This window comes from Erpetoichthys calabaricus, chromosome 10, assembly GCF_900747795.2.
Source record: "Erpetoichthys calabaricus chromosome 10, fErpCal1.3, whole genome shotgun sequence".
NCBI lineage: Eukaryota > Metazoa > Chordata > Cladistia > Polypteriformes > Polypteridae > Erpetoichthys > Erpetoichthys calabaricus.
Window position 1 is genome coordinate 17732824 of NC_041403.2, and position 16487 is coordinate 17749310.

The window sequence follows — 16487 nt, forward strand, 5'->3', positions numbered from 1 at the left end:
ACAAGGAGCCGCCAGCAGCAAATCCATCAGGGGGCATACTCACCTTCACTGGAGACAATTTTGAGAAATGATTTAAGTGAGCTTGATAATGAAGGAAAGGATGAATGACTAACAGCTTAATTACAATGAAAACCTGTAGCAAATGAGGCGTTCCACAGCCAGCAAGTAAACATATGCCGTCCATAACCTCCCTGCGTAGGAAGAGAACAGAAATTCTAAGCAATTATCAGATTCACTCAGAATAGCAGAAAATGGTGGGCACTGTTTAAGTGAAATCAACAGTGTCAAAGTGCTTAGCATTGTGAAAGACAGAGGGCACTCTTGTACAGCACAAACACAAAGAATGATGCAAAGGAGACCAAAAGTGTTCAATTAAAGAAGTTTATTGGTAAGACAAGAAAGAAACAAAAGTGACACATAATTAAGAGATAAACAATAAACATCTAATGTATCCCTAGAACAAACCCGCATCCCTGATTGTCTCTAGGATGGCATTTGTCCAAACCTTACCACAAGCACCCAAACATGTCCTTTCACCTTACCTTGTCCCTTACCCTTCTTCTCTTCCTTCACTTTTCTTCTGATCAGTCACCTGTTTGGCATCAGTTTTAATCCGGGCTCTCAGCTATTTTGTCCAGGAGGGGTTTTAAAACTTTTTTTTCCAGGGGTCTTCCAGCCATGTCCTGGAATCACTTGCGGGACACTCTGCATCTGCTATAGGGACATCAAGTCTGGTGTCTCTGCAACCCTGAGCTTCCCAAATGCCCTAAAAGGCCAGTTATCCATTGGCAGTTCTGCTGCTACCCTACTTACTTTGTAGTGGGACTTCTTCTTGTCTGGAAGTATAGCCACCCTCTGGTTCCCCTACTTGACCTCACTTTCTCTATGCCTCTGCTGTACCTTTCAATAGTCTTTCTGGGGCACACTTGCACACACACAAAATGCATGACTCCCTAGTGGTGCCCAAGTACTTAATGGGCGACAATATTCTTGAATGAGTAGTGAACCTGCATTAGCCAGTATTCCCAATCCTGCTTGCTTTACAGGGGTGCAAAAAGATTTTTCAAAAATCTGAAACAGAAAGGGCATGCTTTATGTTCAAATCCTTTGGGTCAGTAAACAAAGTTGCCTGAAACTGCAATTTTGTGGATTCCAGTCCAGCTCTTTAGCTACTATGCCAGACTGGTCTAGCAAATCTACATTAGAAGCCAATAAGACCTGAATAGGTCTGTGTCCTTTCAAAAAACCAATGGCCACTCTAGGAAACCTAGAAGCAAGCCAGGAGATGTGTCTTAGATTAGACCTACAAGAGCCAAGCTGAGCTACCAGAAGTGCCCTTCAGTCACATTATTAACAAGGAAAGGTAAGGAAAACTGACAGCAACACCTTCATGAACTGAAACATCCCTAATCAGCCCTTTGAAGAAGACTCACTTTTGTTACCTCCTGCACTGTATTTCACCATTGAGGGAATCAGGTGCCAAGATGGCTGCCATCCTTCAGTTATCACAGTACTGTACCTTTAAAGTGGACAGCATCAGCACTCTGATAACTGAACCAGGGCAGCCTGTCACATCTAGAAGGGTGAGCACTGTTCACTGCGGCACAGGCTGGATCACTGCAGAGCTTTCTCCGGTTCTTCAGCTGTGCTGGATGGGAGGGAAAAAAATTAAAATGTTTATGATATTTACAATTTAAAAAAAAAAAAAAAGTGGTTTGACAGTTTTTGCTTATTTTGCAAGAACAGCAAGCAAAAACTTGCAGGTCGGATAATGACAGTGACTAATCCAGTTAACTAACAGATGCATAAATTTAACATATTGACCTTATTCAGTCAAAGTAAAAAGTATGTTAACCCCTAGGAATTATCTACATTTATGTCTAATTCCCAGATAAAACATGGTCATCCATATTACTAACCGAGAATGGTAAACCGGATATGGACGCAGGGACCTGCCCGTGGACGCAGGAGACATAGTGCGCAGGCACCACACAAAGCCCCCCCCGCCCCAGAGTGAAACGGGAGAGACTACGAACGTGCGCAGGCGCCACACAAAGCCCCCCCGCCCCAGAGTGAAACGGGAGAGACTACGAACCATCTGACATGCCTCGAAAAAGGGAGAATATAATCACCACGGACCAGGTGTCACTGAAACAAAAGCAGGATAAAGCGAGGTCAGAAATAAAAGACAGAGTAGAAAACAAAGTAAAACGTCATAAAGAGGTTAAAGAACTGGGCCAAACACATGGAGAGCAGGTTACAGATGATGAAAACTGGAATGCAACAGCTTCAAAAAAACCTAGGCACGAAACACATGCACAGCGAGATACAGAATATAAAGGCAGAAACAACGACAGTTAAACATCCACACCACACAGCGGAGGCAGACCCGGAAGGTGCAGGCGCCTACATCGCGCGTCAGAAGGCGCGGGAAAGTACGAAAGGCAAAGGCGCCTACACAACATGGTATAACCCGACATAATACGGAAGGCGCAGGTGTCGCCGCCATATTGTGAGTGGCACTACTGCGTGGTGAAGGCGCAGGCGTCACCGCCATATTGTGCATGACACTACTGCGGAGTGAAATTAGGAATAATGTGCTGCTTGGGATCGTACAAAACGCCGAACGCGACCCACCACCTGAAACTGCGGAGGCAAAGCAGGCACGGGTTCAAACCGAACGAGCTCGACTGACGGATATACGCCTACAACGCGCGTCTCAAACCGCAGAAGCAGGGCAAGCACGGGTTCAAAACAACGCAAGCTCCTACAAAGCACGTCTGAAACTACGGCTTGCCCAGCGGGCACGGGTTCAAAACGCCGGGGGTAGGCGAGCAAAGCGAGCAGGGGGCAAAGCCCCCTTGTATCTTCATAATGAACCAACACAGTCTCCTATAACAAAAGATACACAGATTTTCAGAGAATTTTTGACCATATTGAATAAATCATTCAAACTGTGAAACTGAAGGTTGGAAAAAGTAAGTGAACCCTAAGCTAATGACTTTTTAAAAAGCTCATTGCAGTCAGAATTTAGCACACCTGGAGCCCATTTAATGAAACGAGTTCAGAGGTGTGGCCTAGAATTACTTTGATTGATAAAAAACACTATAAAAGTTTGAGTTTGAGCTTTTGACAAGAAGCATATCCAGATGGGAATCATGCCTCACAAAAAAGAACTGTCTGAAGAGCTACAATCGAGAATTGTTAATCTACATAAGGCTGGATAGGGTTCCAAAGTCATCTCAAAAATTTTAGATATTTATCAGTCTACTGTTAGGCAAGTTGTCTATAAATGGAGACAATTTGGTATTGTGGCTACTCTGCCTAGAAGTGGGCACCCTGCCAAGATGACCCCAAGAGCACAGCGCAAAGTCAGCAATGAGGTAAAGAACCACCCTAGAGTGACAGCAAAGGACTTGAAGAAGTCATTAGAACTGGCTAACACGTCTGTTCATGAGTCAACTATATGCAAAACATTGAACAAGAAAGGAGTCCATGGCATGACACCAAGAAGGAAGCCACTGCTATCAAAAAAGAACATTGCTGAACGCCTGAAGTTTGTGAAAGGGCACTTGGACACTCCACAACGGTACTAGGAAAATGTTTTGTGGAGTGATGAAACCAAAATTCAACTATTTGGGAGGAACAAGCAGAACTTCATTTGGCATAAAAAGGGCACTGCATATCAACATCAAAACATCACCCCTACAGTAAAGTATAGTGGAGGGAACATCATGATTTGGGGAAAATGAATTCACAAGTTTATCAACAAATTCTCCAGGATAATATGAGGATGTCTGTCCATCAACTTAAGCTCAGAAGAGGCTGGGTGATGCAACAGGACAATGACCCCAAACATGGCAGCAAATCCACAGCACAATGGCTTCAGAAGAACAATCTCCGCCATTTGGAGTGGCGCTCCGTATCTATCTATCTATCTATCTATCTATCTATCAGTCAGAGCCCAGATCTCAATCCTATTGAGATGCTGTGGAATGACTTGAAGAGAGCCATATACAGAAGACAACCAAAGAATATGGAAGAGTTAAGGCAGTTCTGCAGGGAAGAATGGGCTAAAATTCCCCCTGTACGATGTGCAGGTCTGATCTGCAGTTACAGGAAGCGCCTGGCTGAGGTCATCGCTGCCAAAGGAGAGTCAACCAGTTATTAAATCCCAAGGTTCGTTTACTTTTTCCAATACCACTGTGAACGTTGAATACGTTTGTAAAATAAAGACATGAAAGAGTAGAATTTTTTGTGTGTCATTGGCTTAAGCTCATTGTGTATATCAGTACCTGTGACTTCGATGAAGATCAGATCACTTTATGACCAATTCATGCAGTAAACCAGATAATTCCAAAGGGTTCACATACTTTTTACTTTCACTGTTATGTCTTCTACACTATTCCAAAGATCATGGTTAAATTATTTGCCTGTGGGCTGTTGATGAATGATGATTGCTGCTGTCCTTATTTTGTGTGTATTTTTATTGGGGTATTAGTTATATGAACTTTACTAAATCAAATTCCATGCAACTGACTTTGTGATTACAAATTCCTTACTTGTTTATTTAAAACCAAAGGGCAGCATGGAAACTGTCAGAATGTGTTGATTAACCCTAAACTCAGCCTCACTTTGGTCATTTTCTGCTACTTTTGATTTAAATGGTAATAACTTCTTCATACTTCATTTAATGTTGAAGTTTTACACATCAGAATAAAGGGCAGATATTTCTCTTATTGTTGTGCTCTATGCATATTACAGCAGATTAATTTGCAAAAATCAGCAACTATTTTTCTAGCAAACAAACTCTAAATAATATTCTTATTACCACAAGTGTTGGAAGGAGCTTCATATCACCATAAAGGTTATCACTGAAGGTGTCAGGAAGAACAAAAAAAAAATTGTATGAAATATCTACAACCATATCTACCCTTTACTGTTTTGAAGCAAACTGTTACCTTTAATTCTCAGTGTCACTCTCTGTAGCATTCAATAAAAGGAAGCTGTGACTTTATCAATATCTCGCAATCAGTAGACATCATAAAGGCACAACTACTTTGTTTGAAAGGGTAGAACCTGAGGAATGCAGATAGCTGATTGCTGTACAAGCTACCCATCATTTTGATTTACAAACAAGTGATTCAATAGGTCACAAGTGAAGGAGGACACCCTAGTATCGATATTCAGATTAACCTATCCAGTGATCAACAAGATATAGAAAGTTTGAATAGGGTGTCATTTGAAAAGCCAAGACAACTTTTCTTAGAAGGAAATTGCCTGTCGTCATTCAAATTGTGCAAGACTCAATCAGGAAATTCAAGAATGCCAGAGGTCACTGCAATATGGCAATTCAGCCAATTTTGAAGGAAGAAAAAAAAAATTACAAACACAGTAAACTACTGGCCTGGCAAATTTTCTTTACCATGACCAAAAAGTTTTAAAAAATATATATAAATAAATAAATTTGAGCACCAGTATGCACATGATTATTTACTGAATTGCAAACAGTGCTTAGTGTTAAGTATCAAAAAAACGATAATTTGTTAATAAAAAGGCTGTTTCTACTCTAAATTTCACTGAATATTCAAACAGCTTCTCCTCCTTTTCTGACTTCCATAAGTTGTAAACTGTACTATCATTAACAATATGTTCAGACTCGAAAGAGTTTAATTCTTCTCATCAAATACTCCAAATGCTCAGTATATACTGTAAGTGATTTCTAGATTTAGCTTCTATATTGTTCATTACACTAAATCCTCTATCACACTCAGCACTTACAACCTGGAATGGGCCACAAATGTCCAAAAGTAAAAATAACCCCTTCTGAGATCATCTTTTCTTTTCAAGCAAATTTTGCAAATGACACAATCCAACTATGAGAAGTTAAAAAATTTTCCCAGAAGCACGTGCTGTCCTGGAAACATTCTGTCTTAAACCCCAAACACTGTTTCTTTGATGTATTATTTGAACTCTCGTCAGCTTTGCGCTTAGACATGGTTAAAGTGACATGGAAACAACAGCACAGACTATTTCATAAAGTGCAAATTTGTTTGAAACTCGTTTACATCAGGTGGGTAATTGATTTAGTTTAATTCATTTTGATAGTTTAATCTTGTTTGAAAAGTCGCATCTTTTTGTGAGAGATGCTCCTAAAATGCATGGGCGATTGCTCACACACTCAGCTTAGAATGCATGTAATACGGCACATTAATGGCAAAATGTTTGTGCTTCTTGAGGTGCTTCATATTAGATTTCATGTGCGTTTTGGATTTTTGCCTTTAGCTTCCTGGCTATCTCACATTCTGCTTGAAGATGTTTTGATATTTAGTGGAATCCATTCTTCCCTGCACTCATACAATATTCCCTGAGCCACAAAGCTGCCACACAATCATGGCTTTATGGCTCTTGCTCCTGTACTAAATAGCTGCCAAGGTGCTGTTTTCTGCTCCATTTTTTGTGGCTCTGGCCAGAGTTTAATTTTAATGTCATCAAGCACTTGTTTCGTGCTCTTCCATAACAGTCATGACTGTGGTAAGTAATGCAGCACAGTACAGCAGTGCACCACCACTCCTTTCTCAGCTAAACCTGCCTGCAGGTCCTTACTGCCATATGGGGGTTTTCTTTGCTTCCCTGCTGTTCTCTCTTTGTTTTCATGGCGCGTACCTTGTCTTGACCCCCACAGTTTCCTTTAACTGCAATTTCTTAATGACATTTTGGACTGTGGAAACTTCTAGCTGGAAGCGCTTTAATAACCTTTTTTTAATAGCCTTTCCCTACTTTGTAAGTATAAATTAGTTTAATTTTCATACACTCAGAAAAGCCCAAGGTTGTTGTGTGTTGCACAAAGTTTGAAAAGTCAAAGAATTTATTAGGTTCTGGAATTGTTATTAAGAAGTACAGTAGAGTCTCACTTATCCTACCTTCGCTTATCCAACATTCCGTATTATACGACGTCCCACTGCACTAAAAAAAAACAAAAACGCATCAATCGGCAACAAGAACTGCAAGTTGCGAGCGTGAGCGTAGTCTATTTTTTGTTGCTCCCTCTACCGCAGCTAATTACAGTGGAACCTCGGTTTGCGAGCATAATTCATTCTGCTCGCAGTCCAAAGCACTCGTACTGTATATCAAAGCAAATTTCCCCATAAGAACTAATGGAAACTCAGATGATTCGTTCCACAACCCAAAACTATTCATATAAAAATCATTAATACAAAATATAAAGTAAAAATACATAAAACAAATTAACCTGCACTTTACCTTTGAAAAGAATCATGACTGGTGTGAGTGAGTTTCTAAACTCTTGTGGGATTCCACCCAACGGGACGACACGCAGAAGAGAGTCACAAAGCAATCGCAGTCTCCCAGCGCTGTAGCAGTTCGCCATTAAAGTGAATCCGAAAAGATCGCGGACATGCTATAAGCGCCTGCCATCGATGGGTGATACAAGGAACAAGGAACTTTATAAATGCGCAGGGCACAGTACTACTTGGCCACGACCCTGCCTGACTGCAGTGTCTGTGTATAGGAGAGCGGCAGATCCCACTACAATAAATAACCGCGCTGTTGCTGTTTCAAGCTGAATAAAGCTGGTGTTGCTAAAGTACTGAGACTCAGCTTCATGTTTTGGGGTGCAAGACGGGGACTCGCACGTCACAGCACAAACACACACACACACACACACGCAGTCACAATGCTGTAGTAAACAGTATACACTTGTACGGATGTTGACTATATGAGTGACGGAGTTAAGGCTCTAGAAACTGCAATTAAGTACATTGAGTAACAAGAAGAAGCTACAGGAATCAACATAATGATGCTGCAAAGATGGTGAGACTTGGCAGCAAAGAAACGACACTCGTCAGGAAAGCAGACTACGATCAAAAATTTCTTTAAATCATCAGAGGACTGAACTTTTTAAGTACAGTACATACTGTATTTAACTTCAGACAATTCTGTAACTAAGTTATTAATTTTTTCAGTTAATTTTTTCTGTTGTTTTGTTGTAAAACATGATTATTAGGTTCGTAATGTGTAAAATTATAACATAGTTTGACGTTTAATAGGCTTTTTCTTAACACCTTCCATTATCCAACATTTTCGCTTATCCAACGTTTTGCCGGCCCGTTTATGTCGGATAAGCGAGTCTCTACTGTACCTGCAATTTTTGACAAGACTAGTGACCTAATGAGTTGTGAGACCTTACAACTTAAATTGTGTCCAAACTTCTGCAAATGCTACATTTACTCTTATTTGTTTGCATTTTTTTCAGTTTAAATATATTAGAATTGTACAGTAATATTTTCATAATAATTCTGTTTAGTTTGTATGTTGTAGAAGTTGTAATTACTATTTTGATTACTTTAAATGTCAGCAAAATATGTCATTTGGTCAGGGGTGTCCAAATGTGTGCATGGAACTGTAGTTTAAAAAACTGTAGAAAATACAAATATCACATTTCCAAAAAAAACTAAAGACGTTACTTACCTTCAAGACTAGGAAATGAACAGACCACTGGTGTATAATGTGGCAGGTTTTCGGTTTCTTCCCGAAAGCACAGAGCTACTATTTCTTTACTTCCAACCTTAGGAAATAAAGAGCAGAAATTAAGACTTTGCTTGAAATAAATGGCATAATCGTGACAAACCCTATACTGACCCTACAGTTACAAATACTACTACAGTTCTGGGGAGGTATGTGATGCGTTTTCAATATACGAAAGATGAGATTCCTGAAGAGTGGATTTTTATGGGAAGCCGGCGATAGCGAAGCTTAAGTTTAACTTATCTTTTTCACTTCAGTTAAATGTATCATCATTATAACCTGCTGTACAATGAGAAGCATTTATTACTCAACTTGCTGGTCCACAAACATACAGTGACAATACAGAAGAGGGTACAATGACAAAGACCCCAATTAATAAAAAGTACTACAATTAAATAAACAAAATTTGTCAAATAACAAATGCAAAAAATACATGTTTATATCTAATATTAATGCATCAGCTGTATCAAGTGAAAAAACAGAGCTAAAGTTACCTAAGTAACAAATCTAAAATGGGTGTCAGGTCTTGTCTAGTAGGTTATGGCTCAATATATTAAAGAGCACATACTTCCAACCTGAAAACAATTACTTACAAATAATGATTCTATGAAATCACTCTAAGGCCGGGTTTATACTTCACGTGATGCGACGCATGCTGCAGCGGACGCTCCTGCCACGCAAGCGTTGTAGTGTTTATACTTGCGCACATACTTTATGTAAATCTGGAGGAATCCACCAGGTGGCAGTGCGAGATATTATCACGGTGAGAACAGGTTTGGTTTCTCTGTGTTGTGAATTGCCTAGAACAGCCATTAAATTCCAATGACACCTTACCGCAATATCTCTGAAAAGAAAGTTTAATGATTAAATCCATCAATCCAGAGATGTGTCCATTCCAGCAAGCACTGGGCATGAGTGAGAAACAATCCCTGGATGAGGCATCGGCTCATCGCAAGGTGAATACAAGCATACGCATACACTTGCGTCATTTTATTGGCACCAAATCCCCACATCTGCATATGTTTGGAAGGAAACTGGAGCACAGTGTGGAATCTAAGCAGGGAATACCAGCGACATGACTCCCTGTGAGACCACCGCTCCGCCACCGTGTCACCCCCATGTGTGTAATTATTAAACAGTATTCATTATTTACACAAAATTAACGATTTATCTGTAAAATGTAACACACACATGATGCATTTCATCATGAAAGTGATAACAAGTATAAATCTAAAGATTCTAAATGTGCAGAGAGTTGGAATATCAAACATTTAATGTGTTCTGTGTGGTGATCTATTGCTGCTTGCTGTAGCGATTAAAAACTGGGATGACGTTTACGATGGTCTGCTTTAATGATAAAGTAAACTATGAGGTTAAAGTGGCCATTTCGCGATTCAAGCTGAAATTTCCACTTTAATCACAAAATACACGTTTTCACCATGTCCTTCATTTTTTTTTTTGTCTGTGGCTCAAATACAGCGCTGTACATTATGTTGCTGTTGTGAAGTTGCAAAAAAAAAAAAAAAGACGGCACAAAAGATGGTATGTGAGACTTTTAAAATGAATCGTGTCATTACGATTGGGAGTATGCGACGCTTGAATATAAAAGCACCACAAATGCATCTGTATGTTGGCATTTAGCTTCACCACATCGAACCATTCATCAAACATCGAAGCGCACACATCAATCCCCGTAGGATCTGCATAGAGGCTTTCTGTCACATGTAGATAGTAAACAGAGACTCCGACGTCACGTTCAGACTTTTATCACACTGCGCCCCCCGACTTTTTGCTGGTACTGCAACTCCCGCATGCATCGCGTTAATTTCTGAGGACTTGCTCAGAGGACGAGTGAAATGAACGCTGGGAACGCGTGGCAGCCATGATGCGGGCGTGTACGCGTTCTGAGCGTGAAGTATAAACGAGCCCTAAGCTATCAATATTTACATAATTTTACAAAATAAATTACTTCATCACAACTATAGTCTTTGGATGGATGGTGGTACGCAAGTTAGCACTGCTGCCTCATGGATCCAGCATCCCATGTTTGAATCTCGCACCTGGTCACTGCGTGTGTAGATTGAGTGAGCTTTCCATCTTTCTTCAGGTACTCCACTTTTTCTGCCACAGCCCAAAAATGTGTGGCAAGTTAACTAGTAATTCTAAATTGGCTTCATGTGGGTGAGTGGGCACTGCAGTGGACTGTGTTGCTTTCATCTGTGTGTTACTCTGCTCTGAAACTGTGTTAGCATTGTCAAAAAAAAAAAAAAAATAGTCCAGCTTTCTGTGATGGTGCGGTCATAAGACAAAGATGCATTGATGGGGCAGGGGCAACATAATTTATCAAACAGTTGTGGTGGACATTAGGAACTTTACTCAATTTGACATGCATTGGGTGCCACTTCATATCTACAATACACAGAGATGAGTACATACAGTTAAAATACAGTCATGCACCAATTTACAGCCAACGGAGTCGAGGCAATCCATACTTATAGCGGAGGGCCATAGGAAAACAGCAGGATAATAATGCTGTAGAAACTGCCCAAACCAGCTGCAGTAATAAATCTATTATTATTATTATTTCAAAGAGTCTAATGTGTTCACTGAATTTGTTTTGATCAGTGCTGCTCCATGTGGCTAATGCTTATGTATATGTATTCAGCCCACAACACCTTCCTTACAACACTGTTTGTGAACCTTTATGGTCCCATGGCCCAGTTTTGCCTTTTTAAACTCACCAACACCCTACTAGCAGCAAATGCAAACTGCTCCATTGGTGAAACAAGCACAATCGGTGGTCCCCCTTTGGTGAAACAAGTTCACCTAGTAATGGGGAAACATATTGCACAGCATTGTCAAATCACTTTGGTGACCCACTACAACCTACTCACAAACCAATGTCAGCAACCTGTGGCCTACAGGTGACAGAGAGAGAAACACTGGCTTAGGTGACCCACTGTGACCAACTCAAAAACCCACAACCCACTGGCAGATTGTTCCAGAAGTTGAGAAACCTTGCCTGTGTCGGTGCACACTGGGTCTATGGAAGGAAGATTAGTTTGTGCTACTTCATACCAACAATTAAAAGTATGCATGCCTGTGACTCAAACTACACTCATAGAGCCTAAATTGCAATGACCTGTACACTTTGTAACTGTACTATGGACAACATGACATTTGACCAAATGGTCAGTTCCAAATGGAGCCATAAGCAAGCGCCTGACTGTATTTCAAATTCTTTGCTGAAAAATGTAATAAACACAGTATCTTTACCCTTGAATATTCATATGTAGCCTTGTTGCACTGAATGGTCTCCTTTTGTTTGTAATATGTCTCTTACAAATTAATCATGAATAATTACTCAGTAGGAAGCTTGAGGCAATTCCTAGTCCTTGGGAAGGCTCTGCACACATCTACACATCAACTGCAATATCTCTGTGCTGCCTCACTTACTACAGAAAACACTTAGTATTTGAATCAAACAAATTGATTAATAGGGTAGGCTTACTTATAGGATGCAGTCTGGTTCCACTGGAGGTAGTAATGGAGAAGAGAATGAAGACAAAACGGATGACCATTATGAACAATGCTACACATTCTACCTGTGACACAGAAGCATTGAGGGCTTTTATAGAAAGAATTGTCAACAAGCACTACTGGAATTCCATTTTATAGACACCAACATGCCTTTACAGTGCCTCACTGTAACTATTCTCTTATCTTTAGCCAAGTTAGAAGTTTTTACAAGTTCTATCTTGAAATTCTGCAAATGCAAAACTTCCCCTCTGAACAAAAAATTATTATATATCTATCATTATGTTACCTGTTGTCACATCTGCCTCCCTTGCCCTGGAGACTGATCTATCTGCAGGTCAAATTATCAAAACCAAAGAGATGTTGGTTAACTTCTGAAAGAGCAAGGTTGCCCCGATTCTGCTCTTCATCCAGGGAGTAGAAAATGAGGTGGTCCAGATATGAAAGTACTGTAGGGTCAAGAACCTGGAGTGTACTGCAAACTATGAAGCCATATTCAGAAAAATGCGTCAGGGCCAAAAACACTTGTGCAAGTGTGCTACCAGTTTACAGTTACAAGTATGTGCATTTACACAGGAGGATGTTGATACAGTAGCACAAGTACAGACAATGTCAACTGATTTACTGTGCTAATCAGAAACACTGGCACTTTTGTGAGCACTAGCCTGGGCTCTCTGAAGGCAGCAGCAGAGTGAATGATGAAGGTTAACCTGCAGGCTCTCAAGAACAACAAAACTCTGTGAGTTACACATTGGTCAATCTATGGACCACTGGTTACTTTTGGAGGTCACTGCCATCAAGCAATTTCAATGTATGCCTTACCAAGATGATATTCTCCAATTTTAATATTTTAAACAGATTATCTACCTTACTTTTTCAACTTGAGTATTATTATCTGTAAGCTGTTTGAACATTACTATTTCCCTCAGGATCAATAATCCATTTAGTTGCCCATTATATAATGCCTTCTGTAACTATTTATCTGTCAGATATATTTATCTTTCAAAAATTAGAACCATTTTAGCTAGTAAAGACAGGCATTAATGCGGCCATCTACACAGTGTTACAGTCAGTCCACATTGACCTGACAAGGTGGCAGGATAGTGTGCTTTACAAAAACATTATTGAGACTTTGGAATGAGCCTGCAGAAGTCATGCAGTCTAGTCTAAATATCACATAATAAACAGGAAATGAATGCCAGTGGAGTAAAGTCAGAAAAAGAAAATAACTTGCTCTTGTTTAGTCCAGATACCTTGATTTACAGTGAATTTCAAAAGTATTAAGACCACTTTGCTTTCTGCCCAATTTTTTTTCTGTTGTAGATTTAAATTTTTAATTGAAAAGATTTTGCATTTTTACCCTTCACACTACACTCAACATGTTATAATGACAAAGTAAAAACACCATTTCAAAAATTAATTAAAAGTCAAAAACTGAAATCTCTCATTCACACAGCTGTGGCACTCCAAATTGTGCGCAGGTCAATCCTCTTTGCTTTAAAGTCATCTTGAGATGCGTCTAGAACATGACTGGAATCCACCTGTTGCAAACTGAATTGATTGGTCATCATTTAGAAAGACAAAACATGTACATGTGTATACAAGGTCCCACAATTCACACTACATGTCAGGACAAACACCAAGCCACTGAGACCAAGGAACTCTCTGTAGACCTCTGTGATCAAATTGTGGTGAGGTATAGATCAGGGAAAGGGGATGAAACCTTTTCTAAAGCTTTGTGTGTTTACAGTATGAGTACATTGGCCTCGATACTTGTGAAATGGAAAAGTTTGGAACCACCAGGGAGAACCCGTCAGATGACGTCCATCTCAACAGCACTACATCAATCAGGCGTTTATGGTTGAGTGGCTAGACAAAAGCTTTTCTTGAGTAAAATGAGTAAGACAGTTTAAAGGACTCGTGAGAGGATGGGGAAGATTATCTGGTCTAATGAGACAAAAATTGAACTTTCTGAGCAGAATTCCAAGCACTATGTCTGGCAAAGAGCAGACATTGCTCATCACGTGTCTAATACCATCACCTGGGGGTACTTCTCTGCAGCAGAAACAGGGAGACTGGTTAGCATTAAGGGAAGGATGAACCCTTACGGAATACTTTCTCCAGAGTGCACTCTACCTTGGACTGGTTCACCTTTCAGCACAACAATGACCTGAAGCCTATAGCCAAGTCAATACTGGAGTAGTTTAAGGACAAGTCTCAGACTGTACTTGAATGGCCATGCCAAAGCCCAAACTTGAGCTTTCCAAAACACATCTGGAGAAACCTGAAGGTGGCACTTTACAGATTCTTCAGATCCAATCTAACAGAGCTTGAGAGGAGCTGCCTGGAAGAGTGGGATAAAGTGCCCAAATCGAAGTGACTTGAAGCATGAATTGAGGGGTGTCTACAAAGTACTGAAATAAGGGTTTGAAAAGTTCCATGAGTGAGACATTTCAGTTTTTGACTTAAGAAATTTGCAAACCTTTCTGAAAACAGGTTTTCATTTTGTCATTCTGGCTTATTGAATGCAGATTGATGGGAAACCATCCCCATTTAAAATTAAATCTACAACACAATGAAGTGTGCAGAAAGTGAAGGAGTCTGAAAGCCTTCTGAATCCACTGTAGATAGATACTTTATTAATCCCAATGGGAAATTCACATTCTCCAGCAGCAGCATACTGATACAATAAATAATATTAAATTAAAGAATGATAATAATGCAGGTGAAAAACAGACAATAACTTTGTATAATGTTAAATGTTAATGTTTACCCCCCCCAGGTGGAATTGAAGAGTCGCATAGTTTGGGGGAGGAATGATCTCCTCAATCTGTCAGTGGAGCAGGACAGTGACAGCAGTCTGTCGCTGAAGCTGCTCTTCTGTCTGGAGATGACACTGTTAAGTGGATGCAGTGGATTCTCCATAATTGATAGGAGCCTGCTGAGCGCCCTCCGCTCTGCCACAGATGTTAAACTGTTCAGTTCCATGCCAACAATAGAGCCTGCCTTCCTCACCAGTTTGTCCAGGCGTGAGGCGTCTTTCCTCTTAATGCTGCCTCCCCAGCACACCACTGCGTAGAAGAGGACGCTCGCCACTACTGTCTGACAGAACATCTGCAGCATCTTATTGCAGATGTTGAAGGATGCCAGCCTTCTAAGGAAAACAAATTAAATACAAATTAAAAGGTATCTCTTAAGTTGAGGTGGATAGAACATCCTTACAAAATGCACAATTATCCTGTAATTCCTCGGAATTTTAATTTATTAACACAGAGGCAATCCATTTGACCTTTTTTGATGCAAACCAATCATGTGTTAGCTCTACTGATTTCAAAGCTACTAGTGTGCTAATTGGTTACTGTCATATCTTGTCTCTTTTTCCTTGGATTGTCATCACTATCTTACTAAACATCTGCTTGAATTTTTCATTTTCAGCTCTGGCACAAAAAAGCTTTCCTAACATGTCACCAATAAATCAGTAATGTTTGCAAAAGCAGCTGGTAATTTAGGTTTGTCCTCCTGGCAATTCAGAGAAAAGTGACTGATGCTTTTTCACATTTAAGACATTACAAAGACATAAAAAAGATCTCACAAAATATATTTTATTAAAAGGAGATTGGGCAAATGTAAATAAAATAAGCAAAGGTCAAAACTGTGAATCTTGCATATCTGTCATCATAGCCAAATCATAAAAACAAAGACGCAGTCTACGTACCATTGCACAAAATCCGAAACCAAGAAGATGATGACTATTACAGACACTCTCAAAGTATTTAGGATTCTATTCAATCTCAGAAAACCAGGAAGTACATGACCTCTTAGACCCTTATACACTCTATACTTTAGCATCAGGGGTCATGACCTCTCGTTGTCCTGCATAGCAATGTGGCCTACAACTGCACACAAGCCACGTCCAAAATAAAAACCAAATGGTGTGACCAATAGCCATTAAATATTCCAAGAACTTGAATGACTGCCTTTAATACAAAATAAACCTCAAATACTAATTCTCCTTATTCCAGAACCCACAATAAGACACAAAGAACATGAAACGAATGTTAAATTAATCCATAAAATATTAAAGAAAAAGAGGAATCATAACAATGTTGTGCACTGGAATTGAACAGAGCTTTCACGTGTGCTGAGTCCACATCATCTTCACTCTGCTGAGATAATGAAGTACCCTGATTTGAGTAGCCCCTCAGTTCTCTGATCTATGCAGGTGGAGTGCGGACAGCTCCTATGCCTTTCAGAGTGTGAAGTGCTTCTCTTTTTGAGTGCCGAGGTTCCTCCATACCACCATAAGAACAATTTTCTCCCATTTTTCAGGAACATTACCACTGCAATTGGGTATCACACCAGTCTGGCATATAACAGAAAACAGGGAGAGACAGTTTTGAGAA